At 37.7% G+C, this 10,699-nt stretch overlaps 1 long non-coding RNA gene across 1 annotated transcript; it reads left to right on the forward strand.

Annotated features, from left to right (window-relative positions):
* The first annotated feature begins 373 nt into the window (after positions 1–373).
* On the forward strand, positions 374–9,921 carry LOC140000751 (uncharacterized). The gene is made up of 4 exons (XR_011805943.1): positions 374–1,407; positions 4,430–4,471; positions 7,429–7,562; positions 9,502–9,921. It is a non-coding gene; the product is annotated as an uncharacterized lncRNA (long non-coding RNA).
* The last annotated feature ends 778 nt before the right edge of the window (positions 9,922–10,699 follow it).

Raw genomic sequence — 10,699 nt, forward strand, 5'->3', positions numbered from 1 at the left:
ATTTCCCCTGCCTCAGCTTAACCCCATTCCTGCGGGTCCTGTCACTGGTGTTAATGGAGAAAAGGTTTCCTTTGTATATTAATTTAGAACGTCTTTTTCTGTAGTTCTTCACTGAAGTTGAGTTTCACACTTGTGTATGAGCTTACAGAATTCAGTCTCCTGCATTTTTGACTAACATTTGTGTCATTTGTGTCCACAAATGGTGTATTTTTGAAAACTCTTTATTGGTGGAAGAATTGCTCCCCTGTCAAATGCAAAAGTTACTCTTCTTCATCAGTTTACATAGATTTACATACAGTGAGAGACCCACTGTAGTTAGATCAGTTTTGTTTTTCTCATAGGTTTAATAAGATATTCACTTGTCTTAATTGTCCTTCAACAAGCTTTCATCTGTTGAAAGCAATGTAATGTGCTTTGTTAATATCAGTTGCGAGAAATTCTCCTCACATAAATTATTCGATTGAGGGTGTATCTTGCTTCTTAAATATTTCCTTAGCGGTCAAAAGTGTGTTCTAGCCTAACATACTGGACCAAAACACCAAAGAGGGTTTACTAGGTAATAAGAGAGGGTAACGTTAACTGGGGGTGGACACGTGCATATATTGTTGAACTTCAGATGTGCACAGAGGCTTTTCTCATGGCAGCTCATAGAGGAGGGCAGAGTGAATGTAGGGCAGCTTATATCAATCTCACTTAGCATCTCTCTTGGCATTTTCCTCAAGCCAAAGAGAATCCCAGAAATTTTTGACAATGCATTCCCAAAATGTCCACCTCTCTTCTTTGATGCCTCTTCTTTAACTGGAAATTTCTGCCCACATCCATCCTCAGTCCTTGTGAGGTATGCGTTCTTGCTACCAGGTTGATCCCAGGGATGGCTAGAACTTCTCAGTGCATACTGGAGAATCAAAGAATCACAGAATATCCTGAGTCAGTAGGGATCCACAGAGATAATAAAGTCCAAATCCTGGGTACACACAGGACCACCTACAAATCAAACCATGTCTCCAAGAGTATTATCCAAATACTTCTTGAACTCTGTCTGGCTTGGGACTGTGACCACTGCCCTGGGGAGCCTGTCCCAGTGCCCAACCCCCCTCTGGGTGCAGACCCTTTCCCTATCCCCCAGCCTGACCCTCCCCTGCCCCAGCTCCATGCCGTCCCCTCGGGTCCTGTCGCTGTCCCCAGAGAGCAGAGCTCAGCGCCTGCCCCTCCGCTCCCCTCGTGAGGGAGCTGCAGGCCGCCATGAGGCCTCCCCTCAGCCTGCTCTGCTCTGGGCTGGACAAACCAAGGCACCTCAGCCGCTCCTCATACATCTTCCCCTCCATCTTCCCTTCACCATCTTCACAGTCCTCTAATAGAGAATGTCCTCTTATATTGTGACACCCAGAACTGCACACAGTACTAGAGGTAAGGCCAGACCAGCGCAGGGCAGAGCAGTGCAATCCCTTCCTTTGACAGGCTTGCAGTGCTGTGCCTGATGCACCCCAGGTTGGTCCTTTTGGCTGCCGGGGCACACTGTCAAGCCTAGGCTAAGAAAATTGCTGTACTACAAAAATGGAAAACTGATCATATTGACAATTTGTATTTGTCACCTTCCTAAAATGGCTGAAATCTGACAAAAATATTAAGCTTAAAAAACAGGGACAACTTTCCTGAAGTCAGTTGTCCCTCCACAGTTGTACACCCTGCTTTGAGGTGCTGAGACTGATAGTTTTGTATAGAATTCACCATTTGAGGGATGCTTTTACGCAGACCTAGTGTTCATTACTAAATCTTCTTGTGCCAATATTTATTTAATATCTTGGTTTGTATGTACATCTTACAGTTTGTGAAGAGCTATTTCTTCCTCTTCGTCCATTCTCAGCATTCTCACTACGAATATTCTTTATTATGGTGGTAAAAAAAAAAAAAAAAAAAAAAAAAGCCAGTATCTCAGAATGTAGTAATTACACTTTATTTCACTTTTAGATTTTAATCCTTTTGAATTTGAATTCCAAAGACAAATTTCTGGGATGAATGAAGACTGAGGTCTGACATATTTCTTCTATATATGATTTTCTAACAAGTATTCATCATATAGACTTTGCAACAATAGCAGTGAATGAATGCCATTCTAATTCAGAGAAAAGAATAAAGTAATGGTCGTATCAGTGAAGCATTCTACAAGAAAATAGATAAAATAGAATGAAACTTTTTTTTTTTTTCTTCATTACAATGAATAGTCCATCTGTGTGTAATGAAAGTGTGCTCTTATCTTAGACAAGAAAAAAAAAACATATGGCTGCAGGTAAATTGTAAGATATAAAAAGGTTGAATTTAGTTTAACATTTATCTGGTAGACCAAGGGCTTTGAAAGTCAACAGATTTGTCTCTGCTCTGCAGAGGTATTTCGATTTCCCCAATTCTCTTAACATCCTTTGAAATCTGTAGTGGTACAGATATACATGTTTTAGTCTGTTGGGAAGTCATGGTAAAACAAATAGTTTTAACAGATAGTTATATAATTTATGTGATGCCTTCAGTCAGTCTGTTTTCCTAGTTATCAAAAAAATAGCCCCCACTAACTGGTTTTAAATGTAGGAAGAGGGAAATAGATTTTGTTTAGGAAATCATTGATTTTTGCCCTTTGATGACAAAGGACCTTGCAGATGTTGAAAAGCAATCATGGCTGCTGCATTTAAACTGAAGGTGGATAGATTTTTACCAATGTATTCTCCTGCATTCTTTAGCAGTTTTTATTTTTACCGAGGATGTCTTAAATCTTTTTATATGTGCTCCACCATCATAAAGAGGGCTGAATATTCTGCCATCAGCAGTTTCTGCTGACTTCTAAACAGTTAGCAGTACAATCCTTTTCAAGTCCACATCAAAGATGTCATCTGCTAATACTGGTAGTCTTACTTATGGGGTGTGGGCTATAACTAGACAAGAACTGAGTAGAAACAACAGGGACTGGGCTTCAAATGTTTCCAGTTAAAAAGGTGTAACTGCTAAATAAAAAAAGAATAGAATTCCTATGGGGAATCACAAGAAGTGATATTTGTACATTGATTCCTCTGAATGAGCAGCCTCAGTCTTTGTGTCTCCTTAAAGGACATAAACATAGAACACCCAATTACCTGCTTGGAAGTTTCATTTAAGTTTTCCATTTCATTGTACTTCACCAGTTTTTCCCTGTCTGTAGCATAACTTTTGCTTTGCTTTGTTTTGCTATTTATTTGCCTGTATCAATGTATAATTTGTATTTTTTTTTCCCATGAAATTATAATAAATGTAGTTTCTCTTTCATGCTCTCTATTAAAACACACAGTATGTCAGTAGCATAGTTACGATATGCTTTAGTGATATATGACTAGACTCTGGTGAGCTGGAGTGATTTATTACTTTTTCCTTAAAGTGGATTTTTGTTTGCTTCTATAGCCAGGGCCTTTTTAATGGCAATAGGAATAAACAAAGCAAATGTTTTGACAGTGCTCTGATACTGTAAACACTTACTCACTTTCCATGTGATATTAAGGAAAGCTACCTCCTTGAACATTTAGAGCTTTCAACTGGTTACTAAAGGAAATGCAGTCAGAATTGTTGTGTTTCACAGAACTCCCATTTCCACAGAGTTTTTATTTATTTTAGTATCCATTAATACAAAGTTACTTAAAACAAAACCTCATTGACCTTAATCTTTTAAACACCCCATAACACATGTAGCAGTTAAAAATGACATAACAGTAGCACAGACCACACTTGAAGTGTATTTTAAATATGTAAATCATGTAATTCGTGGCTGACTTTACACTGGAATGGACAGAGTATAAATCAAATACCAGTGGTAACTTCATTTGTACTCAGTGCATTACAGGATCTTCTTGTACGAGGTTTACAAAAGCTTTGCAGGAGCTCGGAAACCATATCCATCACTCCAATGAGAGCTTCAGGACTTTGTATTACCAACTGCTTTAGGAAGAAACTTTGTCTGAATTCTCTCCCACATGAGTAGCAGAGTCTGTTTCTGTTTTGGAAGCAGTCTGAGATTGCCTCTATGAATATTTGTCCATATCAAAGACCCTGCAACATGTTGGCCTTTCTGGACATCTAAGAAGCTTTATTATTTCTCATCCATACTAGTATTGCCATATAGTTCATGCCATGTCTGTAATATGTGGGAGCAGAACTGATGGGATTGTATTTTACAATGTTTTATGTTAATTGGTCTGTACATCAGTCTGTAAATTGTCTCTCCCTTGTCCTGCTGTCCTTATGACAACAGAAAATGTTCATATTTTACTGAAAGGGCAAGAGCTAAAATCCCCTAGTTTTTAGAAAATTCTCCAAGTGTCTCACTGAATCCCAAAATGAAGCAAAGAATATTTCACATAAAAATTAACCAAGTCATTGAAAAATCTGAATCATTTTTTATTGCATTGCTTTTCAGTGACCCCTGAAGCTCCTCATCACTGTGCAACTCAGAGTTCAGGTCAGTGCTGAGTCTGTTTCCTTACTTCTTTTTGTAATGGGTAAGCAGGCACTTTGCTCGAGGATGACACTGCCAGAAAGAAGCAGTGAGCCTCACAGCTGCATGGAAAGGACAAGAAGCTGGGAACATTTTATAATGGGAGAGGAGGGAAGCTGAGGAGGATGACAGACAAGGATCAACACAGGGTAAAGTTTGAACGGAAAGGAGGAACCGTGGGTAGCAGTCTGAGATACAGGATCTTTCAGCTTCTCCTGTGTAGACAGCAATCAATGAATTAATGTTTAATGTCCTGTATAATTTAATCATTATAGTCTCCTTTATAGCTATGCAATTATAAAGCATTTTATCAGTTGTTTGTTACATCATTAGACCTCACCTTAAATCACCGAGTGCATAAATAAAGAATTCTAACAGCTTCTTTTTGCACTTCTGCCATGTAAGTAGAAGTAGTGTCACTCTCCAAAGCATATGACCCCTGTGCAGTTACCATATGTCCTTCAAAAAATTGTTTGAAGTATCAAAACCTTTGCCAGAGCTTTTCAGGAGAGTGTAAAGAGAAGTTATTAAAATAGGTACAAAACTAATTAAGAGTTTGCAAATGCAGTGGGAATAAAAGGTCAGTTTTGTCTTTGCAAAAGGTTAATAACAGGACACCACGTGGCTGTGTACTCAGGCTGATATTTATTATAGCTATAGATCATATTAGTAACCTCTATAGGTCTGAAGATTACACCAGGGGTTTCTAGTGTGGCCAAGTGCCAAATTTTGAGGAATTGCCTCCCTGTGCCCAAGCCTGCATGCCATACAAGTGAATCTGCAGTGAACAGAGGTGTCCCTCAGGTCTGGGCAAGTGTTACAGCTTCAGAAAATGAAAGCTGCTAGTTAGGAATCATTGCAAAGATTGGGGCAGGAAAAGAAAAGGCTTAACCAGGATTACTAACTTGAAGAATTGAGCCACATTTTTGGAACTCAGTACTAATATAAATCGGAGAATTCAATGTGGGCATAAAATAGGTAACAGTATAAACATAAAATGCAGCACAAGGTGAAAACCAGGACACACTACTGCTACGACTTGGTAATCTTAAAGGTGACTGTGAATATAGTTTTGAAGGCAAGGCAGCTTTTTTCAGTCCTGCTATGAGCATGGCTTTTCATAAGAAATATCTAAGCTTTGTGTTCATCACATTTAGCAAAAAGAATCTTTAATGCTTGCATTTGTAATGAGTATGCTTATATTTTTTATAAAGTAATCTATTATACAAGAAATTGTAACCATTAGCTAGATTTGAGGTAAAATATTTGAAGTCCTCACTCAATTTGAATTACTTCTTGTTAAGGCACTCTTCCTGAATAACAGAATATATTGAAAATAGAAGACACCAGGAATGCAGTCCTGTACAAAACCTGGGTTCTGCATTTCAAAAGATATTGAATGGACTCTACAAATGTCCTGTCGGGTTCTCAGTAGATTACATATTAGTCAAACTATAATACTCCCTGCATGTGTTATGCCTGATTATTCTTCACGAGCACTTAGGTGGTACTCAGGCAAAGAGAAGGTGCTGAGGAATTCAGTGCTTTGCCTACAGCACTTATGCTTGCATTACACTGAGCATATTAAAAAACACCTGTCTTCTGTCTTCCGTTTCACAGAAAAACAGAATCTAAAATACATATTTATACAGTATTTAAAATTTCCAAGGAAGCCCTGTTCATTAGAAAGCCTAATAACATGGTTACTATATAGGATTAACAAAACATTAGTCAAACAAGAAGAGCTGACAGTTAAATTGAGTTTTGCGTTTCTCACTAACCTGGAGTTGGGTTCTTTTGTCAAATCCTCAGTGCTGAATCTAATTTCACATTTGCATAAAACCAGTAGAAAATCTTCCATGGTTGCTGCCTTTCCTTTACTTGCACTTCTTTGAAATATAAAATATTTTAAACCTTGGTTAATTTTAGATTATTATTATTGTTGCTGTTGTTGTTGTTGTTTTATCTAATTGGCACTTGGCAAGTTGGCCAAAATAAAAAATAAAATAAAAGCATTCAAGAAAGTTTTTAACAAATGAAGAAAATGTCATCAGGTTGAAGTGAACTTTTCATATGTCTGCTGCCACCCCAAAAGGGGGAAAAAAGGCCCCAAGTTTTTCTGAGGTTTAGTGACATAGGTACTGTTTTTTTTTGAAAATTCACTGAAAAAATAACCGTATTCTGTGTTCCGTTCACTCATGCATTTTTTCTTTTGCTCTTTTGGGTTTGAATACCTCAGCTATCTCCATGAAATCCAACCACTGCGATATCTGCCCTTGCATCACTAATAACAGCAGTACTGCTGTGGAGAACAGACACTAATTTCCCCAAAACCCTGAATGGTCATATTGGTTTCATAAAGGTGAGATTTTGGGCAGCTCAGAAACCCTTGCCGTAGGTTTTGTGGAAACCTCAGAATGCTATCTAATTCATATGAGCCCCATGAAAATCCTGTGAAGTGCTTGTCACAGTATTTAAGACGGGTCACTCTTGTTCTTTTTTGTGGAGATTCTCTGTAGTTGGTTTCCTTGAAGACTCTCGCATACGAGTAACAGGGTTGATAACAAATAACCTGAGGAGATAAAGGTATTGCTCAGAAGCACCTGGAGCAATAACACCTGCCAGCTAAATACAAGAGCTGTATTAAAATGTCTTCTTGGACAGAATTCCCACACAGAGATAAATACCGAGATCAAGGCTCCAAGAGGGAAGAATGACAAGTAAGGAGATATAAAGTAAAGTAGGGGGGAGAAAAGAATGTGGAAAAAAGATGTATCAGTCGTCTCCAGTACTTACTGTTATAAAACTCTAAGTCAAGTTGAATTTGACATTTAAATTTTATAGACAGGAAATACCCCCTGAATGTTATCTTGCACTAGGTACCTTACTGGAATACATTTTTTGTTATTTTATCCTCTCAGGCATGGATAAAATGAAATGGGATCCTTCATTGGATCCCTTAAGAAATCTGACATCAAAAAGCAAAGAAGATACCTTGCACAAGAGGAAAAAACAACTGGGAAAAAAAAATCCAAAGAAACAATATTTGTCTCATGTAAGTAATTGGATACCTCAATAGCAAAATGAGACTATACAGGGAAAAGTATGACAAAGTCACGTAATTGATTCCCAGCACTAGTTATGAGCATGTTATCATTCTAGTCATGAACTAGTTATGTTCATGTTATCAAAGGCAAGGTGTCAATGTGGTCTTTTCACTAGAAGAGATGACTTGAGTCTTATTTATCTCTAGCCCTGCCTGTGAATTCTCATTTGATACTGGGCAGGTAAGTCATTTAGCTGAAGAGCATTGGCTCATGTTTTTGATAAAAAGTACTATACAAGAGTTCAACATTACTATTATCAACTTGCCACTGTCGCAACTTTAAAAACTACAGATGCTGAACAGTAAGCCCAAAATTTAACTCTTAAAATAAACATCAAAATCTCTATATTCTACGCAAAAGCTTTAGATATTTGTTAGGAGGGCATTACTTCCAAGGCATTTTTAGACTTGCACTGCATACTACTTCAGTATAGCCACATGCTGCCTCAGGCATTCGCTGAGTCACAATAAAATCAGTTGATATTCTGAAATCACAAAACAACATGCAATGTTGAGTTTTACATTATTCTCTTAAGCCACTTCACAATGGAATGGCACATTTTCTCTCCACTGAGACTTTCTGAGGTATTAGTCATAGATTAGTACTTAAAACTAATTAGTTTCATTTTGACATCTCATTTAAATATGAAATACTCTCATTGCTATAACTAGCAAGATACTTATTATTTTTAAACAAAACACATTAACTTTTGGACATAAAACTAATGATTCTGTATTTCTAACTCTGGCAAAAGACTCAACAAGACAAAGAAAACTTAAGAGTTTTGTTTAAGTCTTTTCTTCCCTGGGAAACAAATGACTGGGCCCACTGGAAGTACAATCAGATCTGTGCTAGCTACATCTTCAGCTGAGCAAAGAACAAAAGGATTGCAGTCAATGTAAATTAAATCAAAAGTCAATTGCTTAAAGGCCAAACAATTGATTAGAAATACAGTGCAGCAGACTTGAAAGGAACCACCATCCCCCACACCCCCACACTGTAATAGTATAATACACAGCTCCTGAAACTCCTCATGCATGCAGGTTGCCTGCTGAATATAATTGGACCTGTTTGTGCACAGGGATAAATGAACATTAGAGTCAGCTTTGCTTTCTGGGGTTCTAAGACTTCTGACTGAAGTACCCTGAACTTTGCTTTTATATATGCAGGATAGGACAAAACAAAGATTGGAAAAAAAAAAAAAAAAAGCTGGAAGGAAAAAGTGAAAACTAAAAGGTCTAGAAACATCGGAGGCCTCATCTTGCATGCAGTGCAGCCATTGAAAATCTTGTCCTTGTCTCTCTTTAAAATTAGATCAAGCCTAAGGACTAATGGAGCATAAAAACACTTTCCTATTTGAGTTGTTTTTGCAGTAAACAGTATCTGCTTCACCATTCTAAGCACCTCTCAGCCATGGCAAGGATCTCAAACTTCCAGTGTCTGAAGATGCAGACCATGTCACAGGGCTTTGTGTTTTCTCTTGGTGGCAGGCAAGGTGTGCAGTCACCAAGCGTGCTTCCTACAGGAGGGCAGGAAGTGCATAACATCAGTCTTTTTGCCAATCCCAGATATTTAGGGTGCCCTCTGATAGGGCTAAACCTGCTCCAGTAAAACAGGAAGGCACTGGAGATAATCAACTTCATCTGAGATAAGGCAGACACTGGAATGATCACGCTTTACTGACACATTCTGGATAGTGTTTACAACTACCTTTTTTTCTGCTATTAATGTAGATGATAGTCCCTGAATGCATCCCTAAATAAGAAGGTTAGCAGACCCTGGGCACGCATGTACTACCAGTGCTTGCTAATGCACTTTATTTTGAGTCCCTGAATAGCAACTAGCAAATCTCAGCCTGAGATTTCCCTGTACTCATTTTTCCTACAGTTCCTATGTGCGCTCTTCACAGCTCCTGAACAGGAGTCACATCACACCAAAGAAGCTGACAATAATGTCTCTACAGCCCCAAGACTGCATGACAACACCTCCCTTGCCACCTCAGTCCCTCAACTGAGCAAAAGGATTTCCAGGCCTATGAATATGCAGAAGTTGCAACACGGCACAAATGTTATGATTACTAGCGCTGTAAATAATGGAGCTAGGATTATCTGAGAAAGATGGTATGCAGTAGAATAAATGGAAAACCATTTGAGTGTGTGTGTGTGTGTGTGTGCTTTAATCTCAATGCAAGGACTATGTTGTCTATATTATGCAATATATATATTTCTTGTATAGAAAAGATTTTTTTCTATGTATAGAAAAGATTTTTTTTTGTTAAAAACAAAACAAAACAAAACACAAAACAACTGACTAGTACATTAATCCAACAGTTCAAAAACATACATATAGTATCATTTTTTCAGTGAAGTCACTATGACATTACTAGTTAAATATTTGTATTTTTAACAGCATTGAAGATTCTAGAGCAGTGTTTAGGTAACAATTCTCAGAAAACAACATGGTAGTATGTAAAAATAGATGATGTTTTTTCCCCTGCATCCATACTTGAATATTTCTTGTTCTAAACTGTGATCTACCTAAAATGCAGATTGTTTTACTTGGTTTTGTAAAGTTCCACCTAATAACTGATGTTTAACATTAATCAATTGAATTCTATTGACTTAAATGCTGAACAATACCACAGAACACAAAATCCGCCAGATCATGAATGACTTTTTATTTGACTTTTTTATTTAGTCGATGTTCAGAGTTCTGTTTTCTGTTCCTTTACCTTCTGTATGTTTATACTTTACTTTGTATTTCTTCTACTATTTACACAGTTTATTTGTTTATTTTCAAGACCAGTTTAAAAATAGGAATGCAATTTTTTAAAAATCCTGTTTTCTAGCACCTTCTTTCATTCTAGAAAGGAAAGAAAGAAGTGGGAAGAAGGCTGAGACACAAGCTTCCTCTCACAACAAAGTGCCAAGCAATCCAGAAAGCTGCAATATACCGGAAATACTGGTCTCCCACAATGAAACAGATGACTTTGCCCAAAAGAAAAGGAAATGGCCAGGTGGCCAGGTTACAGTGGGGGCTTAATTCTGAGTTTTCATTCTGAAAGTGAAAGACACTGCATAGCAAA

Source organism: Anas platyrhynchos, chromosome Z, assembly GCF_047663525.1.
Source record: "Anas platyrhynchos isolate ZD024472 breed Pekin duck chromosome Z, IASCAAS_PekinDuck_T2T, whole genome shotgun sequence".
Classification (NCBI taxonomy): domain Eukaryota; kingdom Metazoa; phylum Chordata; class Aves; order Anseriformes; family Anatidae; genus Anas; species Anas platyrhynchos.